At 44.7% G+C, this 21,483-nt stretch overlaps 2 non-coding genes across 2 annotated transcripts; both read right to left on the bottom strand.

Annotated features, from left to right (window-relative positions):
• Positions 1-809: 809 nt before the first annotated feature.
• On the bottom strand, positions 810-881 carry TRNAE-UUC (transfer RNA glutamic acid (anticodon UUC)). Its single transcript has one exon. It is a non-coding gene; the product is annotated as a tRNA-Glu (tRNA).
• Positions 882-5,425: 4,544 nt separating this feature from the next.
• TRNAE-UUC (transfer RNA glutamic acid (anticodon UUC)) lies at positions 5,426-5,497 on the bottom strand. The gene has a single exon. It is a non-coding gene; the product is annotated as a tRNA-Glu (tRNA).
• Between the last annotated feature and the right edge of the window lie 15,986 nt (positions 5,498-21,483).

Genomic DNA, 21,483 nt, shown 5'->3' on the forward strand with positions numbered 1-21,483 from the left:
CACTCATATACTGCTCCAGGCAGATCTTCCACTGCAAATGCAAGTCATATGAGTCCAGCTGAAAACTGTTTATTTTTGGGTACTTGCTTTAGTCAAAGGTTACCATTTGCAACTCACAAAAAAAAAGCAAAGGGCAATTTCATACATTAACACTTTGGTAAAGTCGTTCTTTCACACCGTACATTTCCGTAAGTTTATCTCTCCTTGTAAGTTATCCGGTGTGAAGGCCGCGTGGAGTCAGGTCCACACTGTGCATCTTACTGTTGTGTAGCCAGAGTAGAGAGGTGTCCACACAGACACAGGACGTAGACAACACCTGTGTGTAGCATCACGTGCCATTGGTTGCAAAATGTGGACACTGCAAACAGCAGCTGCAATATCACAGATGATATAAAACACATAAAGTGCTCAAGTCTTATACTAGAAACAACACAGCAGGGGAATCATGTCATAAAACAAATGATGAACCCACAGTATGGACGGGGCAGGTAATAAAATGCGAATTTCCCATGGTGGGACCACAGTCAATTGCTGCCTTCTTTTCTCCGTGCCCTGGTCTCATTATATAATCTGTACTTTTTGTTGTGCAATAAAAGAAAAACAAGGAATAACCCTTCATAGTATTAATGTACAGGTCAAGGGCTGGGGAGAGAGGGCAGTAGATTTGGGGGTCGGTGTAAACTTCTGACGGCATTAGATGGAAGCAGAAGACAAAGCAAGTGACATTTATTAAGACTTTAGGTGCATTTAGGTTTATAGAAAAAAACTGAGAAAGATTAAAATGTCTGAGTAGTGAAAAAAAAAATGATTTCCCATACCGGGAGTCGAACCCGGGCCGCCTGGGTGAAAACCAGGAATCCTAACTGCTAGACCATATGGGAACGGTGACCTCTTTATACAGCTCAGTGTATGTGAGGTGTCTCCCAAGGTCACACTGCATTCCGTACACTGAGAGTTATATTGTTCTTCTCAGTAGTACACAATCAATTGGGGTAACAGACACCTCACTTCTGACAAAAGAGAAGGAATGACCAGAAGTCATCATTTCTGCCACAACCTGTCAGGTCTCATTATTTACAACCTTAGAACTTCTACACATACACAGAGCCCAGGACACGGAGGACAGCAGCAGTCCCTGCATTGACTATTACTAACCCCTCCACTTGAACCAGACAAAGCCACGCCCCTCCCCCAGGACACCCCTTGACTCCTGGGTTTCCTCACCAGACTGATGGCCCCACAGACCCCTCTCCAGTTATCTTCCAGCTGATTCCTTGACGACACTCCCCTGCACCTGTCATAGGCTCCAGGCTGCCCTCCTGGGGCTCGAGTTATACTCCTTCTCTATCTACCTATCTACTAACAGCACCGACTCCAGTCCTGACACTGGATTGGTTCACACAAAGAAGAAGCAGCTCAGAAGTAGTCTGGGTTGTTCCCAGGTACCTGCATCTTCACAGAGTGACCGCCAGGGGGCAGCACAGCCAAAGCACTCACAGCCCACAAGCCTACGAATCATCAATTGGATGTCAGCAGCCTTGTCAGAGGCGCAGAGACTAGTAATTCCACAGTATTTTGGGACAGCAGAGGAAGAAGCAAGTGCTGAGCTGAAGTGGTCACTGCTGTTTTGTCACAACACCAGACATATGTTCTTAAAAGCATGTAAGCGCACATTCTTAGGCATTCTCGGTCGTCTTCTCCCTTTCTGACATTATACCAATTGTATACACCCGAATGGAGAAAAGTTCAAATATAAGGTACTAGGAATATGCGCCAAAGGTAGGCAAATTAAACATTTCAAGTACAAATATTACCATATTTATTGATGTAAAATGTAAACAAGTTAGACTGAAAATATGTGTGTGTGTTTACAAAGGAAGTCTAAAGTGTATGCTGTGAGGTCAGGTTGCAGTTCACTACTTGCACTTGCGCCTTTCACAAGTGTGAGTACCCAGTTACACTAATGTCTGCTCTGACTTGTTATTCTGAGAGTCATGTGCTAAAGGGGGGCTTCCACCCTAGTTTGAGGGACCAGAGTACGAATGCCCCAGGGCACAGGAAGTACACAGTCCTCATTGATACAACTGTGGCCCAGTAACTTCTGACTGCCCTTTGACCCCACAGACTGGCACATATATGTCATCAGACTATAGCACCGTGGTACATATGCACACATGTGCATGTACACGTCAGCCAGTTTTTTATTCATTTATGTGCTAATACTGTTCAGCATCAGGATGTGATGTCGAAGGAGAAAGGTGGAGAGCGCCGAAGTCTCTGGTATTTCAAGACAAAACTAGAGACCTTTTCACACTCATATACTGCTCCAGGCAGATCTTCCACTGCAAATGCAAGTCATATGAGTCCAGCTGAAAACTGTTTATTTTTGGGTACTTGCTTTAGTCAAAGGTTACCATTTGCAACTCACAAAAAAAAAGCAAAGGGCAATTTCATACATTAACACTTTGGTAACGTCGTTCTTTCACACCGTACATTTCCGTAAGTTTCTCTCTCCTTGTAAGTTATCCGGTGTGAAGGCCACGTGGAGTCAGGTCCACACTGTGCATCTTACTGTTGTGTAGCCAGAGTAGAGAGGTGTCCACACAGACACAGGACGTAGACAACACCTGTGTGTAGCATCACGTGCCATTGGTTGCAAAATGTGGACACTGCAAACAGCAGCTGCAATATCACAGATGATATAAAACACATAAAGTGCTCAAGTCTTATACTAGAAACAACACAGCAGGGGAATCATGTCATAAAACAAATGATGAACCCACAGTATGGACGGGGCAGGTAATAAAATGCGAATTTCCCATGGTGGGACCACAGTCAATTGCTGCCTTCTTTTCTCCGTGCCCTGGTCTCATTATATAATCTGTACTTTTTGTTGTGCAATAAAAGAAAAACAAGGAATAACCCTTCATAGTATTAATGTACAGGTCAAGGGCTGGGGAGAGAGGGCAGTAGATTTGGGGGTCGGTGTAAACCTCTGACGGCATTAGATGGAAGCAGAAGACAAAGCAAGTGACATTTATTAAGACTTTAGGTGCATTTAGGTTTATAGAAAAAAACTGAGAAAGATTAAAATGTCTGAGTAGTGAAAAAAAAAATGGATTTCCCATACCGGGAGTCAAACCCGGGCTGTCTGGGTGAAAACCAGGAATCCTAACCGGTAGACCATATGGAAACTGTGACTTCTTCATACAGCTCAGTGTATGTGAGGTGTCTCCCAAGGTCACACTGCAATTCCGTTCACTGAGAGTTATATTGTTCTTCTCAGTAGTACACAATCAATTGGGGTAACAGACACCTCACTTCTGACAAAAGAGAAGGAATGACCAGAAGTCATAATTTCTGCCACAATCTGTCAGGTCTCATTATTTACAACCTTAGAACTTCTACACATACACAGAGCCCAGGACACGGAGGACAGCAGCAGTCCCTGCATTGACTATTACTAACCCCTCCCCTTGAGCCAGACAAAGCCACGCCCCTCCCCCAGGACACCCCTTGACTCCTGGGTTTCCTCACCAGACTGATGGCCCCACAGACCCCTCTCCAGTTATCTTCCAGCTGCTTCCTTGACGACACTCCCCTGCACCTGTCATAGGCTCCAGGCTGCCCTCCTGGGGCTCGAGTTATACTCCTTCTCTATCTACTAACAGCACCGACTCCAGTCCTGACACTGGATTGGTTCACACAAAGAAGAAGCAGCTCAGAAGTAGTCTGGGTTGTTCCCAGGTACCTGCATCTTCACAGAGTGACCGCCAGGGGGCAGCACAGCCAAAGCACTCACAGCCCACAAGCTTACGAATCATCAATTGGATGTCAGCAGCCTTGTCAGAGGCGCAGAGACTAGTAATTCCACAGTATTTTGGGACAGCAGAGAAAGAAGCAAGTGCTGAGCTGAAGTGGTCACTGCTGTTTTGTCACAACACCAGACATATGTTCTTAAAAGCATGTAAGCGCACATTCTTAGGCATTCTCGGTCGTCTTCTCCCTTTCTGACATTATACCAATTGTATACACCTGAATGGAGAAAAGTTAAAATATAAGGTACTAGGAATATGCGCCAAAGGTAGGCAAATTAAACATTTCAAGTACAAATATTACCATATTTATTGATGTAAAATGTAAACAAGTTAGACTGAAAATATGTGTGTGTGTTTACAAAGGAAGTCTAAAGTGTATGCTGTGAGGTCAGGTTGCAGTTCACTACTTGCACTTGCGCCTTTCACAAGTGTGAGTACCCAGTTACACTAATGTCTGCTCTGACTTGTTATTCTGAGAGTCATGTGCTAAAGGGGGGCTTCCACCCTAGTTTGAGGGACCAGAGTACGAATGCCCCAGGGCACAGGAAGTACACAGTCCTCATTGATACAACTGTGGCCCAGTAACTTCTGACTGCCCTTTGACCCCACAGACTGGCACATATATGTCATCAGACTACAGCACCGTGGTACATATGCACACATGTGCATGTACACGTCAGCCAGTTTTTTATTCATTTATGTGCTAATACTGTTCAGCATCAGGATGTGATGTCGAAGGAGAAAGGTGGAGAGCGCCGAAGTCTCTGGTATTTCAAGACAAAACTAGAGACCTTTTCACACTCATATACTGCTCCAGGCAGATCTTCCACTGCAAATGCAAGTCATATGAGTCCAGCTGAAAACTGTTTATTTTTGGGTACTTGCTTTAGTCAAAGGTTACCATTTGCAACTCACAAAAAAAAAGCAAAGGGCAATTTCATACATTAACACTTTGGTAAAGTCGTTCTTTCACACCGTACATTTCCGTAAGTTTCTCTCTCCTTGTAAGTTATCCGGTGTGAAGGCCGCGTGGAGTCAGGTCCACACTGTGCATCTTACTGTTGTGTAGCCAGAGTAGAGAGGTGTCCACACAGACACAGGACGTAGACAACACCTGTGTGTAGCATCACGTGCCATTGGTTGCAAAATGTGGACACTGCAAACAGCAGCTGCAATATCACAGATGATATAAAACACATAAAGTGCTCAAGTCTTATACTAGAAACAACACAGCAGGGGAATCATGTCATAAAACAAATGATGAACCCACAGTATGGACGGGGCAGGTAATAAAATGTGAATTTCCCATGGTGGGACCACAGTCAATTGCTGCCTTCTTTTCTCCGTGCCCTGGTCTCATTATATAATCTGTACTTTTTGTTGTGCAATAAAAGAAAAACAAGGAATAACCCTTCATAGTATTAATGTACAGGTCAAGGGCTGGGGAGAGAGGTCAGTAGATTTGGGGGTCGGTGTAAACTTCTGACGGCATTAGATGGAAGCAGAAGACAAAGCAAGTGACATTTATTAAGACTTTAGGTGCATTTAGGTTTATAGAAAAAAACTGAGAAAGATTAAAATGTCTGAGTAGTGAAAAAAAAATTGATTTCCCATACCGGGAGTCGAACCCGGGCCGCCTGGGTGAAAACCAGGAATCCTAACCGCTAGACCATATGGGAACGGTGACCTCTTCATACAGCTCAGTGTATGTGAGGTGTCTCCCAAGGTCACAGTGCATTCCGTACACTGAGAGTTATATTGTTCTTCTCAGTAGTACACAATCAATTGGGGTAACAGACACCTCACTTCTGACAAAAGAGAAGGAATGACCAGAAGTCATCATTTCTGCCACAACCTGTCAGGTCTCATTATTTACAACCTTAGAACTTCTACACATACACAGAGCCCAGGACACGGAGGACAGCAGCAGTCCCTGCATTGACTATTACTAACCCCTCCACTTGAGCCAGACAAAGCCACGCCCCTCCCCCAGGACACCCCTTGACTCCTGGGTTTCCTCACCAGACTGATGGCCCCACAGACCCCTCTCCAGTTATCTTCCAGCTGCTTCCTTGACGACACTCCCCTGCACCTGTCATAGGCTCCAGGCTGCCCTCCTGGGGCTCGAGTTATACTCCTTCTCTATCTACTAACAGCACCGACTCCAGTCCTGACACTGGATTTGTTCACACAAAGAAGAAGCAGCTCAGAAGTAGTCTGGGTTGTTCCCAGGTACCTGCATCTTCACAGAGTGACCGCCAGGGGGCAGCACAGCCAAAGCACTCACAGCCCACAAGCTTACGAATCATCAATTGGATGTCAGCAGCCTTGTCAGAGGCGCAGAGACTAGTAATTCCACAGTATTTTGGGACAGCAGAGAAAGAAGCAAGTGCTGAGCTGAAGTGGTCACTGCTGTTTTGTCACAACACCAGACATATGTTCTTAAGAGCATGTAAGCGCACATTCTTAGGCATTCTCGGTCGTCTTCTCCCTTTCTGACATTATACCAATTGTATACACCCGAATGGAGAAAAGTTAAAATATAAGGTACTAGGAATATGCGCCAAAGGTAGGCAAATTAAACATTTCAAGTACAAATATTACCATATTTATTGATGTAAAATGTAAACAAGTTAGACTGAAAATATGTGTGTGTGTTTACAAAGGATGTCTAAAGTGTATGCTGTGAGGTCAGGTTGCAGTTCACTACTTGCACTTGCGCCTTTCACAAGTGTGAGTACCTAGTTACACTAATGTCTGCTCTGACTTGTTATTCTGAGAGTCATGTGCTAAAGGGGGGCTTCCACCCTAGTTTGAAGGACCAGAGTACGAATGCCCCAGGGCACAGGAAGTACACAGTCCTCATTGATACAACTGTGGCCCAGTAACTTCTGACTGCCCTTTGACCCCACTGACTGGCACATATATGTCATCAGACTATAGCACCGTGGTACATATGCACACATGTGCATGTACATGTCAGCCAGTTTTTTATTCATTTATGTGCTAATACTGTTCAGCATCAGGATGTGATGTCGAAGGAGAAAGGTGGAGAGCACCGAAGTCTCTGGTATTTCAAGACAAAACTAGAGACCTTTTCACACTCATATACTGCTCCAGGCAGATCTTCCACTGCAAATGCAAGTCATATGAGTCCAGCTGAAAACTGTTTATTTTTGGGTACTTGCTTTAGTCAAAGGTTACCATTTGCAACTCACAAAAAAAAAGCAAAGGGCAATTTCATACATTAACACTTTGGTAAAGTCGTTCTTTCACACCGTACATTTCCGTAAGTTTCTCTCTCCTTGTAAGTTATCCGGTGTGAAGGCCGCGTGGAGTCAGGTCCACACTGTGCATCTTACTGTTGTGTAGCCAGAGTAGAGAGGTGTCCACACAGACACAGGACGTAGACAACACCTGTGTGTAGCATCACATGCCATTGGTTTCAAAATGTGGACACTGCAAACAGCAGCTGCAATATCACAGATGATATAAAACACATAAAGTGCTCAAGTATTATACTAGAAACAACACAGCAGGGGAAATATGTCATAAAACAAATGATGAACCCACAGTATGGACGGGGCAGGTAATAAAATGCGAATTTCCCATGGTGGGACCACAGTCAATTGCTGCCTTCTTTTCTCCGTGCCCTGGTCTCATTATATAATCTGTACTTTTTGTTGTGCAATAAAAGAAAAACAAGGAATAACCCTTCATAGTATTAATGTACAGGTCAAGGGCTGGGGAGAGAGGGCAGTAGATTTGGGGGTCGGTGTAAACCTCTGACGGCATTAGATGGAAGCAGAAGACAAAGCAAGTGACATTTATTAAGACTTTAGGTGCATTTAGGTTTATAGAAAAAAACTGAGAAAGATTAAAATGTCTGAGTAGTGAAAAAAAAAATGGATTTCCCATACCGGGAGTCGAACCCAGGCTGCCTGGGTGAAAACCAGGAATCCTAACCGGTAGACCATATGGGAACTGTGACCTCTTTATACAGCTCAGTGTATGTGAGGTGTCTCCCAAGGTCACACTGCATTCCGTACACTGAGAGTTATATTGTTCTTCTCAGTAGTACACAATCAATTGGGGTAACAGACACCTCACTTCTGACAAAAGAGAAGGAATGACCAGAAGTCATCATTTCTGTCACAACCTGTCAGGTCTCATTATTTACAACCTTAGAACTTCTACACATACACAGAGCACAGGACACGGAGGACAGCAGCAGTCCCTGCATTGACTATTACTAACCCCTCCCCTTGAGCCAGACAAAGCCATGCCCCTCCCCCAGGACACCCCTTGACTCCTGGGTTTCCTCACCAGACTGATGGCCCCACAGACCCCTCTCCAGTTATCTTCCAGCTGCTTCCTTGATGACACTCCCCTGCAGCTGTCATAGGCTCCAGGCTGCCCTCCTGGGGCTCGAGTTATACTCCTTCTCTATCTACCTATCTACTAACAGCACCGACTCCAGTCCTGACACTGGATTGGTTCACACAAAGAAGAAGCTGCTCAGAAGTAGTCTGGGGTGTTCCCAGGTACCTGCATCTTCACAGAGTGACCGCCAGGGGGCAGCACAGCCAAAGCACTCACAGCCCACAAGCCTACGAATCATCAATTGGATGTCAGCAGCCTTGTCAGAGGCGCAGAGACTAGTAATTCCACAGTATTTTGGGACAGCAGAGGAAGAAGCAAGTGCTGAGCTGAAGTGGTCACTGCTGTTTTGTCACAACACCAGACATATGTTCTTAAAAGCATGTAAGCGCACATTCTTAGGCATTCTCGGTCGTCTTCTCCCTTTCTGACATTATACCAATTGTATACACCCGAATGGAGAAAAGTTAAAATATAAGGTACTAGGAATATGCGCCAAAGGTAGGCAAATTAAACATTTCAAGTACAAATATTGACATATTTATTGATGTAAAATGTAAACAAGTTAGACTGAAAATATGTGTGTGTGTTTACAAAGGAAGTCTAAAGTGTATGCTGTGAGGTCAGGTTGCAGTTCACTACTTGCACTTGCGCCTTTCACAAGTGTGAGTGCCCAGTTACACTAATGTCTGCTCTGACTTGTTATTCTGAGAGTCATGTGCTAAAGGGGGGCTTCCACCCTAGTTTGAAGGACCAGAGTACGAATGCCCCAGGGCACAGAAAGTACACAGTCCTCATTGATACAACTGTGGCCCAGTAACTTCTGACTGCCCTTTGACCCCACAGACTGGCACATATATGTCATCAGACTATAGCACCGTGGTACATATGCACACATGTGCATGTACACGTCAGCCAGTTTTTTATTCATTTATGTGCTAATACTGTTCAGCATCAGGATGTGATGTCGAAGGAGAAAGGTGGAGAGCGCCGAAGTCTCTGGTATTTCAAGACAAAACTAGAGACCTTTTCACACTCATATACTGCTCCAGGCAGATCTTCCACTGCAAATGCAAGTCATATGAGTCCAGCTGAAAACTGTTTATTTTTGGGTACTTGCTTTAGTCAAAGGTTACCATTTGCAACTCACAAAAAAAAGCAAAGGGCAATTTCATACATTAACACTTTGGTAAAGTCGTTCTTTCACACCGTACATTTCCGTAAGTTTCTCTCTCCTTGTAAGTTATCCGGTGTGAAGGCCGCGTGGAGTCAGGTCCACACTGTGCATCTTACTGTTGTGTAGCCAGAGTAGAGAGGTGTCCACACAGACACAGGACGTAGACAACACCTGTGTGTAGCATCACGTGCCATTGGTTGCAAAATGTGGACACTGCAAACAGCAGCTGCAATATCACAGATGATATAAAACACATAAAGTGCTCAAGTCTTATACTAGAAACAACACAGCAGGGGAATCATGTCATAAAACAAATGATGAACCCACAGTATGGACGGGGCAGGTAATAAAATGCGAATTTCCCATGGTGGGACCACAGTCAATTGCTGCCTTCTTTTCTCCGTGCCCTGGTCTCATTATATAATCTGTACTTTTTGTTGTGCAATAAAAGAAAAACAAGGAATAACCCTTCATAGTATTAATGTACAGGTCAAGGGCTGGGGAGAGAGGGCAGTAGATTTGGGGGTCGGTGTAAACCTCTGACGGCATTAGATGGAAGCAGAAGACAAAGCAAGTGACATTTATTAAGACTTTAGGTGCATTTAGGTTTATAGAAAAAAACTGAGAAAGATTAAAATGTCTGAGTAGTGAAAAAAAAAATGGATTTCCCATACCGGGAGTCGAACCCAGGCTGCCTGGGTGAAAACCAGGAATCCTAACCGGTAGACCATATGGGAACTGTGACCTTGTCATACAGCTCAGTGTATGTGAGGTGTCTCCCAAGGTCACACTGCATTCCGTACACTGAGAGTTATATTGTTCTTCTCAGTAGTACACAATCAATTGGGGTAACAGACACCTCACTTCTGACAAAAGAGAAGGAATGACCAGAAGTCATCATTTCTGTCACAACCTGTCAGGTCTCATTATTTACAACCTTAGAACTTCTACACATACACAGAGCACAGGACACGGAGGACAGCAGCAGTCCCTGCATTGACTATTACTAACCCCTCCCCTTGAGCCAGACAAAGCCATGCCCCTCCCCCAGGACACCCCTTGACTCCTGGGTTTCCTCACCAGACTGATGGCCCCACAGACCCCTCTCCAGTTATCTTCCAGCTGCTTCCTTGACGACACTCCCCTGCACCTGTCATAGGCTCCAGGCTGCCCTCCTGGGGCTCGAGTTATACTCCTTCTCTATCTACTAACAGCACCGACTCCAGTCCTGACACTGGATTGGTTCACACAAAGAAGAAGCAGCTCAGAAGTAGTCTGGGTTGTTCCCAGGTACCTGTATCTTCACAGAGTGACCGCCAGGGGGCAGCACAGCCAAAGCACTCACAGCCCACAAGCTTACGAATCATCAATTGGATGTCAGCAGCCTTGTCAGAGGCGCAGAGACTAGTAATTCCACAGTATTTTGGGACAGCAGAGGAAGAAGCAAGTGCTGAGCTGAAGTGGTCACTGCTGTTTTGTCACAACACCAGACATATGTTCTTAAAAGCATGTAAGCGCACATTCTTAGGCATTCTCGGTCGTCTTCTCCCTTTCTGACATTATACCAATTGTATACACCCGAATGGAGAAAAGTTCAAATATAAGGTACTAGGAATATGCGCCAAAGGTAGGCAAATTAAACATTTCAAGTACAAATATTACCATATTTATTGATGTAAAATGTAAACAAGTTAGACTGAAAATATGTGTGTGTGTTTACAAAGGATGTCTAAAGTGTATGCTGTGAGGTCAGGTTGCAGTTCACTACTTGCACTTGCGCCTTTCACAAGTGTGAGTACCCAGTTACACTAATGTCTGCTCTGACTTGTTATTCTGAGAGTCATGTGCTAAAGGGGGGCTTCCACCCTAGTTTGAAGGACCAGAGTACGAATGCCCCAGGGCACAGGAAGTACACAGTCCTCATTGATACAACTGGGGCCCAGTAACTTCTGACTGCCCTTTGACCCCACAGACTGGCACATATATGTCATCAGACTATAGCACCGTGGTACATATGCACACATGTGCATGTACACGTCAGCCAGTTTTTTATTCATTTATGTGCTAATACTGTTCAGCATCAGGATGTGATGTCGAAGGAGAAAGGTGGAGAGCGCCGAAGTCTCTGGTATTTCAAGACAAAACTAGAGACCTTTTCACACTCATATACTGCTCCAGGCAGATCTTCCACTGCAAATGCAAGTCATATGAGTCCAGCTGAAAACTGTTTATTTTTGGGTACTTGCTTTAGTCAAAGGTTACCATTTGCAACTCACAAAAAAAAAGCAAAGAGCAATTTCATACATTAACACTTTGGTAAAGTCGTTCTTTCACACCGTACATTTCCGTAAATTTCTCTCTCCTTGTAAGTTATCCGGTGTGAAGGCCGCGTGGAGTCAGGTCCACACTGTGCATCTTACTGTTGTGTAGCCAGAGTAGAGAGGTGTCCACACAGACACAGGACGTAGACAACACCTGTGTGTAGCATCACGTGCCATTGGTTGCAAAATGTGGACACTGCAAACAGCAGCTGCAATATCACAGATGATATAAAACACATAAAGTGCTCAAGTCTTATACTAGAAACAACACAGCAGGGGAATCATGTCATAAAACAAATGATGAACCCACAGTATGGACGGGGCAGGTAATAAAATGAGAATTTCCCATTGTGGGACCACAGTCAATTGCTGCCTTCTTCTCTGTGCCCCGGTCTCATTATATAATCTGTACTTTTTGTTGTGCAATAAAAGAAAAACAAGGAATAACCCTTCATAGTATTAATGTACAGGTCAAGGGCTGGGGACAGAGGGCAGTAGATTTGGGGGTCGGTGTAAACCTCTGACGGCATTAGATCGAAGCAGAAAACAAAGCAAGTGACATTTATTAAGACTTTAGGTGCATTTAGGTTTATAGAAAAAAACTGAGAAAGATTAAAATGTCTGAGTAGTGGAAAAAAAAATGGACTTCCCATACCGGGCCGCCTGGGTGAAAACCAGGAATCCTAACCGCTAGACCATATGGGAACTGTGACCTCTTCATACAGCTCAGTGTATGTGAGGTGTCTCCCAAGGTAACACTGCATTCCGTACACTGAGAGTTATATTGTTCTTCTCAGTAGTACACAATCAATTGGGGTAACAGACACCTCACTTCTGACAAAAGAGAAGGAATGACCAGAAGTCACCATTTCTGCCACAACCTGTCAGGTCTCATTATTTACAACCTTAGAACTTCTACACATACACAGAGCCCAGGACATGGAGGACAGCAGCAGTCCCTGCATTGACTATTACTAACCCCTCCCCTTGAGCCAGACAAAGCCACACCCCTCCCCCAGGACACCCCTTGACTCCTGGGTTTCCTCACCAGACTGATGGCCCCACAGACCCCTCTCCAGTTATCTTCCAGCTGCTTCCTTGACAACACTCCCCTGCACCTGTCACAGGCTCCAGGCTGCCCTCCTGGGGCTCGAGTTATACTCCTTCTCTATCTACTAACAGCACCGACTCCAGTCCTGACACTGGATTGGTTCACACAAAGAAGAAGCAGCTCAGAAGTAGTCTGGGTTGTTCCCAGGTACCTGCATCTTCACAGAGTGACCGCCAGGGGGCAGCACAGCCAAAGCACTCACAGCCCACAAGCCTACGAATCATCAATTGGATGTCAGCAGCCTTGTCAGAGGCGCAGAGACTAGTAATTCCACAGTATTTTGGGACAGCAGAGGAAGAAGCAAGTGCTGAGCTGAAGTGGTCACTGCTGTTTTGTCACAACACCAGACATATGTTCTTAAAAGCATGTAAGCGCACATTCTTAGGCATTCTCGGTCGTCTTCTCCCTTTCTGACATTATACCAATTGTATACACCCGAATGGAGAAAAGTTCAAATATAAGGTACTAGGAATATGCGCCAAAGGTAGGCAAATTAAACATTTCAAGTACAAATATTACCATATTTATTGATGTAAAATGTAAACAAGTTAGACTGAAAATATGTGTGTGTGTTTACAAAGGAAGTCTAAAGTGTATGCTGTGAGGTCAGGTTGCAGTTCACTACTTGCACTTGCGCCTTTCACAAGTGTGAGTACCCAGTTACACTAATGTCTGCTCTGACTTGTTATTCTGAGAGTCATGTGCTAAAGGGGGGCTTCCACCCTAGTTTGAAGGACCAGAGTACGAATGCCCCAGGGCACAGGAAGTACACAGTCCTCATTGATACAACTGTGGCCGAGTAACTTCTGACTGCCCTTTGACCCCACAGACTGGCACATATATGTCATCAGACTATAGCACCGTGGTACATATGCACACATGTGCATGTACACGTCAGCCAGTTTTTTATTCATTTATGTGCTAATACTGTTCAGCATCAGGATGTGATGTCGAAGGAGAAAGGTGGAGAGCGCCGAAGTCTCTGGTATTTCAAGACAAAACTAGAGACCTTTTCACACTCATATACTGCTCCAGGCAGATCTTCCACTGCAAATGCAAGTCATATGAGTCCAGCTGAAAACTGTTTATTTTTGGGTACTTGCTTTAGTCAAAGGTTACCATTTGCAACTCACAAAAAAAAAGCAAAGGGCAATTTCATACATTAACACTTTGGTAAAGTCGTTCTTTCACACTGTACATTTCCGTAAGTTTCTCTCTCCTTGTAAGTTATCCGGTGTGAAGGCCACGTGGAGTCAGGTCCACACTGTGCATCTTACTGTTGTGTAGCCAGAGTAGAGAGGTGTCCACACAGACACAGGACGTAGACAACACCTGTGTGTAGCATCACGTGCCATTGGTTGCAAAATGTGGACACTGCAAACAGCAGCTGCAATATCACAGATGATATAAAACACATAAAGTGCTCAAGTCTTATACTAGAAACAACACAGCAGGGGAATCATGTCATAAAACAAATGATGAACCCACAGTATGGACGGGGCAGGTAATAAAATGCGAATTTCCCATGGTGGGACCACAGTCAATTGCTGCCTTCTTTTCTCCGTGCCCTGGTCTCATTATATAATCTGTACTTTTTGTTGTGCAATAAAAGAAAAACAAGGAATAACCCTTCATAGTATTAATGTACAGGTCAAGGGCTGGGGAGAGAGGGCAGTAGATTTGGGGGTCGGTGTAAACCTCTGACGGCATTAGATGGAAGCAGAAGACAAAGCAAGTGACATTTATTAAGACTTTAGGTGCATTTAGGTTTATAGAAAAAAACTGAGAAAGATTAAAATGTCTGAGTAGTGAAAAAAAAATGGATTTCCCATACCGGGAGTCGAACCCGGGCTGCCTGGGTGAAAACCAGGAATCCTAACCGGTAGACCATATGGAAACTGAGACCTCTTCATACAGCTCAGTGTATGTGAGGTGTCTCCCAAGGTCACACTGCATTCCGTACACTGAGAGTTATATTGTTCTTCTCAGTAGTACACAATCAATTGGGGTAACAGACACCTCACTTCTGACAAAAGAGAAGGAATGACCAGAAGTCATAATTTCTGCCACAATCTGTCAGGTCTCATTATTTACAACCTTAGAACTTCTACACATACACAGAGCCCAGGACACGGAGGACAGCAGCAGTCCCTGCATTGACTATTACTAACCCCTCCCCTTGAGCCAGACAAAGCCACGCCCCTCCCCCAGGACACCCCTTGACTCCTGGGTTTCCTCACCAGACTGATGGCCCCACAGACCCCTCTCCAGTTATCTTCCAGCTGCTTCCTTGACGACACTCCCCTGCAGCTGTCATAGGCTCCAGGCTGCCCTCCTGGGGCTCGAGTTATACTCCTTCTCTATCTACTAACAGCACCGACTCCAGTCCTGACACTGGATTGGTTCACACAAAGAAGAAGCAGCTCAGAAGTAGTCTGGGTTGTTCCCAGGTACCTGCATCTTCACAGAGTGACCGCCAGGGGGCAGCACAGCCAAAGCACTCACAGCCCACAAGCTTACGAATCATCAATTGGATGTCAGCAGCCTTGTCAGAGGCGCAGAGACTAGTAATTCCACAGTATTTTGGGACAGCAGAGGAAGAAGCAAGTGCTGAGCTGAGGTGGTCACTGCTGTTTTGTCACAACACCAGACATATGTTCTTAAAAGCATGTAAGCGCACATTCTTAGGCATTCTCGGTCGTCTTCTCCCTTTCTGACATTATACCAATTGTATACACCCGAATGGAGAAAAGTTCAAATATAAGGTACTAGGAATATGCGCCAAAGGTAGGCAAATTAAACATTTCAAGTACAAATATTACCATATTTATTGATGTAAAATGTAAACAAGTTAGACTGAAAATATGTGTGTGTGTTTACAAAGGATGTCTAAAGTGTATGCTGTGAGGTCAGGTTGCAGTTCACTACTTGCACTTGCGCCTTTCACAAGTGTGAGTACCCAGTTACACTAATGTCTGCTCTGACTTGTTATTCTGAAAGTCATGTGCTAAAGGGGGGCTTCCACCCTAGTTTGAAGGACCAGAGTACGAATGCCCCAGGGCACAGGAAGTACACAGTCCTCATTGATACAACTGTGGCACAGTAACTTCTGACTGCCCTTTGACCCCACTGACTGGCACATATATGTCATTAGACTATAGCACCGTGGTACATATGCACACATGTGCATGTACACGTCAGCCAGTTTTTTATTCATTTATGTGCTAATACTGTTCAGCATCAGGATGTGATGTCGAAGGAGAAAGGTGGAGAGCGCCGAAGTCTCTGGTATTTCAAGACAAAACTAGAGACCTTTTCACACTCATATACTGCTCCAGGCAGATCTTCCACTGCAAATGCAAGTCATATGAGTCCAGCTGAAAACTGTTTATTTTTGGGTACTTGCTTTAGTCAAAGGTTACCATTTGCAACTCACAAAAAAAAAGCAAAGGGCAATTTCATACATTAACACTTTGGTAAAGTCGTTCTTTCACACCGTACATTTCCGTAAGTTTCTCTCTCCTTGTAAGTTATCCGGTGTGAAGGCCGCGTGGAGTCAGGTCCACACTGTGCATCTTACTGTTGTGTAGCCAGAGTAGAGAGGTGTCCACACAGACACAGGACGTAGACAACACCTGTGTGTAGCATGACGTGCCATTGTTTGCAAAATGTGGACACTGCAAACAGCAGCTGCAATATCACAGATGATATAAAACACATAAAGTGCTCAAGTCTTATACTAGAAACAACACAGCAGGGGAATCATGTCATAAAACAAATGATGAACCCACAGTATGGACGGGGCAGGTAATAAAATGCGAATTTCCCATGGTGGGACCACAGTCAATTGCTGCCTTCTTTTCCCCGTGCCCTGGTCTCATTATATAATCTGTACTTTTTGTTGTGCAATAAAAGAAAAACAAGGAATAACCCTTCATAGTATTAATGTACAGGTCAAGGGCTGGGGAGAGAGGGCAGTAGATTTGGGGGTCGGTGTAAACCTCTGACGGCATTAGATGGAAGCAGAAGACAAAGCAAGTGACATTTATTAAGACTTTAGGTGCATTTAGGTTTATAGAAAAAAACGGAGAAAGATTAAAATGTCTGAGTAGTGAAAAAAAAAATGGATTCCCCATACCGGGAGTCGAACCCAGGCGGCCTGGGTGAAAACCAGGAATCCTAACCGGTAGACCATATGGGAACTGTGACCTCTTCATACAGCTCAGTGTATGTGAGGTGTCTCCCAAGGTCACACTGCATTCCGTACACTGAGAGTTATATTGTTCTTCTCAGTAGTACACAATCAATTGGGGTAACAGACACCTCACTTCTGACAAAAGAGAAGGAATGACCAGAAGTCATCATTTCTGCCACAACCTGTCAGGTCTCATTATTTACAACCTTAGAACTTCTACACATACACAGAGCACAGGACACGGAGGACAGCAGCAGTCCCTGCATTGACTATTACTAACCCCTCCCCTTGAGCCAGACAAAGCCACGCCCCTCCCCCAGGACACCCCTTTACTCCTGGGTTTCCTCACCAGACTGACGGCCCCACAGACCCCTCTCCAGTTATCTTCCAGCTGCTTCCTTGACGACACTCCCCTGCACCTGTCATAGGCTCCAGGCTGCCCTCCTGGGGCTCGAGTTATACTCCTTCTCAATCTACCTATCTACTAACAGCACCGACTCCAGTCCTGACACTGGATTGGTTCACACAAAGAAGAACCAGCTCAGAAGTAGTCTGGGTTGTTCCCAGGTACCTGCATCTTCACAGAGTGACCGCCAGGGGGCAGCACAGCCAAAGCACTCACAGCCCACAAGCCTACGAATCATCAATTGGATGTCAGCAGCCTTGTCAGAGGCGCAGAGACTAGTAATTCCACAGTATTTTGGGACAGCAGAGGAAGAAGCAAGTGCTGAGCTGAAGTGGTCACTGCTGTTTTGTCACAACACCAGACATATGTTCTTAAAAGCATGTAAGCGCACATTCTTAGGCATTCTCGGTCGTCTTCTCCCTTTCTGACATTATACCAATTGTATACACCCGAATGGAGAAAAGTTCAAATATAAGGTACTAGGAATATGCGCCAAAGGTAGGCAAATTAAACATTTCAAGTACAAATATTACCATATTTATTGATGTAAAATGTAAACAAGTTAGACTGAAAATATGTGTGTGTGTTTACAAAGGATGTATAAAGTGTATGCTGTGAGGTCAGGTTGCAGTTCACTACTTGCACTTGCGTCTTTCACAAGTGTGAGTTCCCAGTTACACTAATGTCTGCTCTGACTTGTTATTCTGAGAGTCATGTGCTAAAGGGGGGCTTCCACCCTAGTTTGAAGGACCAGAGTACGAATGCCCCAGGGCACAGGAAGTACACAGTCCTCATTGATACAACTGTGGCCCAGTAACTTCTGACTGCCCTTTGACCCCACAGACTGGCACATATATGTCATCAGACTATAGCACCGTGGTACATATGCACACATGTGCATGTACACGTCAGCCAGTTTTTTATTCATTTATGTGCTAATACTGTTCAGCATCAGGATGTGATGTCGAAGGAGAAAGGTGGAGAGCGCCGAAGTCTCTGGTATTTCAAGACAAAACTAGAGACCTTTTCACACTCATATACTGCTCCAGGCAGATCTTCCACTGCAAATGCAAGTCATATGAGTCCAGCTGAAAACTGTTTATTTTTGGGTACTTGCTTTAGTCAAAGGTTACCATTTGCAACTCACAAAAAAAAAGCAAAGGGCAATTTCATACATTAACACTTTGGTAAAGTCGTTCTTTCACACCGTACATTTCCGTAAGTTTCTCTCTCCTTGTAAGTTATCCGGTGTGAAGGCCGCGTGGAGTCAGGTCCACACTGTGCATCTTACTGTTGTTTAGCCAGAGTAGAGAGGTGTCCACACAGACACAGGACGTAGACAACACCTGTGTGTAGCATCACGTGCCATTGGTTGCAAAATGTGGACACTGCAAACAGCAGCTGCAATATCACAGATGATATAAAACACATAAAGTGCTCAAGTCTTATACTAGAAACAACACAGCAGGGGAATCATGTCATAAAACAAATGATGAACCCACAGTATGGACGGGGCAGGTAATAAAATGCGAATTTCCCATGGTGGGACCACAGTCAATTGCTGCCTTCTTTTCTCCGTGCCCTGGTCTCATTATATAATCTGTACTTTTTGTTGTGCAATAAAAGAAAAACAAGGAATAACCCTTCATAGTATTAATGTACAGGTCAAGGGCTGGGGAGAGAGGGCAGTAGATTTGGGGGTCGGTGTAAACCTCTGACGGCATTAGATGGAAGCAGAAGACAAAGCAAGTGACATTTATTAAGACTTTAGGTGCATTTAGGTTTATAGAAAAAAACGGAGAAAGATTAAAATGTCTGAGTAGTGAAAAAAAAAATGGATTTCCCATACCGGGAGTCGAACCCAGGCTGCCTGGGTGAAAACCAGGAATCCTAACCGGTAGACCATATGGGAACTGTGACCTCTTCATACAGCTCAGTGTATGTGAGGTGTCTCCCAAGGTCACACTGCATTCCGTACACTGAGAGTTATATTGTTCTTCTCAGTAGTACACAATCAATTGGGGTAACAGACACCTCACTTCTGACAAAAGAGAAGGAATGACCAGAAGTCATCATTTCTGCCACAACCTGTCAGGTCTCATTATTTACAACCTTAGAACTTCTACACATACACAGAGCACAGGACACGGAGGACAGCAGCAGTCCCTGCATTGACTATTACTAACCCCTCCCCTTGAGCCAGACAAAGCCACGCCCCTCCCCCAGGACACCCCTTGACTCCTGGGTTTCCTCACCAGACTGATGGCCCCACAGACCCCTCTCCAGTTATCTTCCAGCTGCTTCCTTGACGACACTCCCCTGCACCTGACATAGGCTCCAGGCTGCCCTCCTGGGGCTCGAGTTATACTCCTTCTCTATCTACTAACAGCACCGACTCCAGTCCTGACACTGGATTGGTTCACACAAAGAAGAAGCAGCTCAGAAGTAGTCTGGGTTGTTCCCAGGTACCTGTATCTTCACAGAGTGACCGCCAGGGGGCAGCACAGCCAAAGCACTCACAGCCCACAAGCTTACGAATCATCAATTGGATGTCAGCAGCCTTGTCAGAGGCGCAGAGACTAGTAATTCCACAGTATTTTGGGACAGCAGAGGAAGAAGCAAGTGCTGAGCTGAAGTGGTCACTGCTGTTTTGTCACAACACCAGACATATGTTCTTAAAAGCATGTAAGCGCACATTCTTAGGCATTCTCGGTCGTCTTCTCCCTTTCTGACATTATACCAATTGTATACACCCGAATGGAGAAAAGTTCAAATATAAGGTACTAGGAATATGCGCCAAAGGTAGGCAAATTAAACATTTCAAGTACAAATATTACCATATTTATTGATGTAAAATGTAAACAAGTTAGACTGAAAATATGTGTGTGTGTTTACAAAGGATGTCTAAAGTGTATGCTGTGAGGTCAGGTTGCAGTTCACTACTTGCACTTGCGCCTTTCACAAGTGTGAGTACCCAGTTACACTAATGTCTGCTCTGACTTGTTATTCTGAGAGTCATGTGCTAAAGGGGGGCTTCCACCCTAGTTTGAAGGACCAGAGTACGAATGCCCCAGGGCACAGGAAGTACACAGTCCTCATTGATACAACTGGGGCCCAGTAACTTCTGACTGCCCTTTGACCCCACAGACTGGCACATATATGTCATCAGACTATAGCACCGTGGTACATATGCACACATGTGCATGTACACGTCAGCCAGTTTTTTATTCATTTATGTGCTAATACTGTTCAGCATCAGGATGTGATGTCGAAGGAGAAAGGTGGAGAGCGCCGAAGTCTCTGGTATTTCAAGACAAAACTAGAGACCTTTTCACACTCATATACTGCTCCAGGCAGATCTTCCACTGCAAATGCAAGTCATATGAGTCCAGCTGAAAACTGTTTATTTTTGGGTACTTGCTTTAGTCAAAGGTTACCATTTGCAACTCACAAAAAAAAAGCAAAGGGCAATTTCATACATTAACACTTTGGTAAAGTCGTTCTTTCACACCGTACATTTCCGTAAGTTTCTCTCTCCTTGTAAGTTATCCGGTGTGAAGGCCGCGTGGAGTCAGGTCCACACTGTGCATCTTACTGTTGTGTAGCCAGAGTAGAGAGGTGTCCACACAGACACAGGACGTAGACAACACCTGTGTGTAGCATCACGTGCCATTGGTTGCAAAATGTGGACACTGCAAACAGCAGCTGCAATATCACAGATGATATAAAACACATAAAGTGCTCAAGTCTTATACTAGAAACAACACAGCAGGGGAATCATGTCATAAAACAAATGATGAACCCACAGTATGGACGGGGCAGGTAATAAAATGAGAATTTCCCATTGTGGGACCACAGTCAATTGCTGCCTTCTTCTCTGTGCCCCGGTCTCATTATATAATCTGTACTTTTTGTTGTGCAATAAAAGAAAAACAAGGAATAACCCTTCATAGTATTAATGTACAGGTCAAGGGCTGGGGACAGAGGGCAGTAGATTTGGGGGTCGGTGTAAACCTCTGACGGCATTAGATGGAAGCAGAAGACAAAGCAAGTGACATTTATTAAGACTTTAGGT

This window comes from Pleurodeles waltl, unplaced genomic scaffold, assembly GCF_031143425.1.
Source record: "Pleurodeles waltl isolate 20211129_DDA unplaced genomic scaffold, aPleWal1.hap1.20221129 scaffold_39, whole genome shotgun sequence".
Classification (NCBI taxonomy): Eukaryota; Metazoa; Chordata; class Amphibia; order Caudata; family Salamandridae; genus Pleurodeles; species Pleurodeles waltl.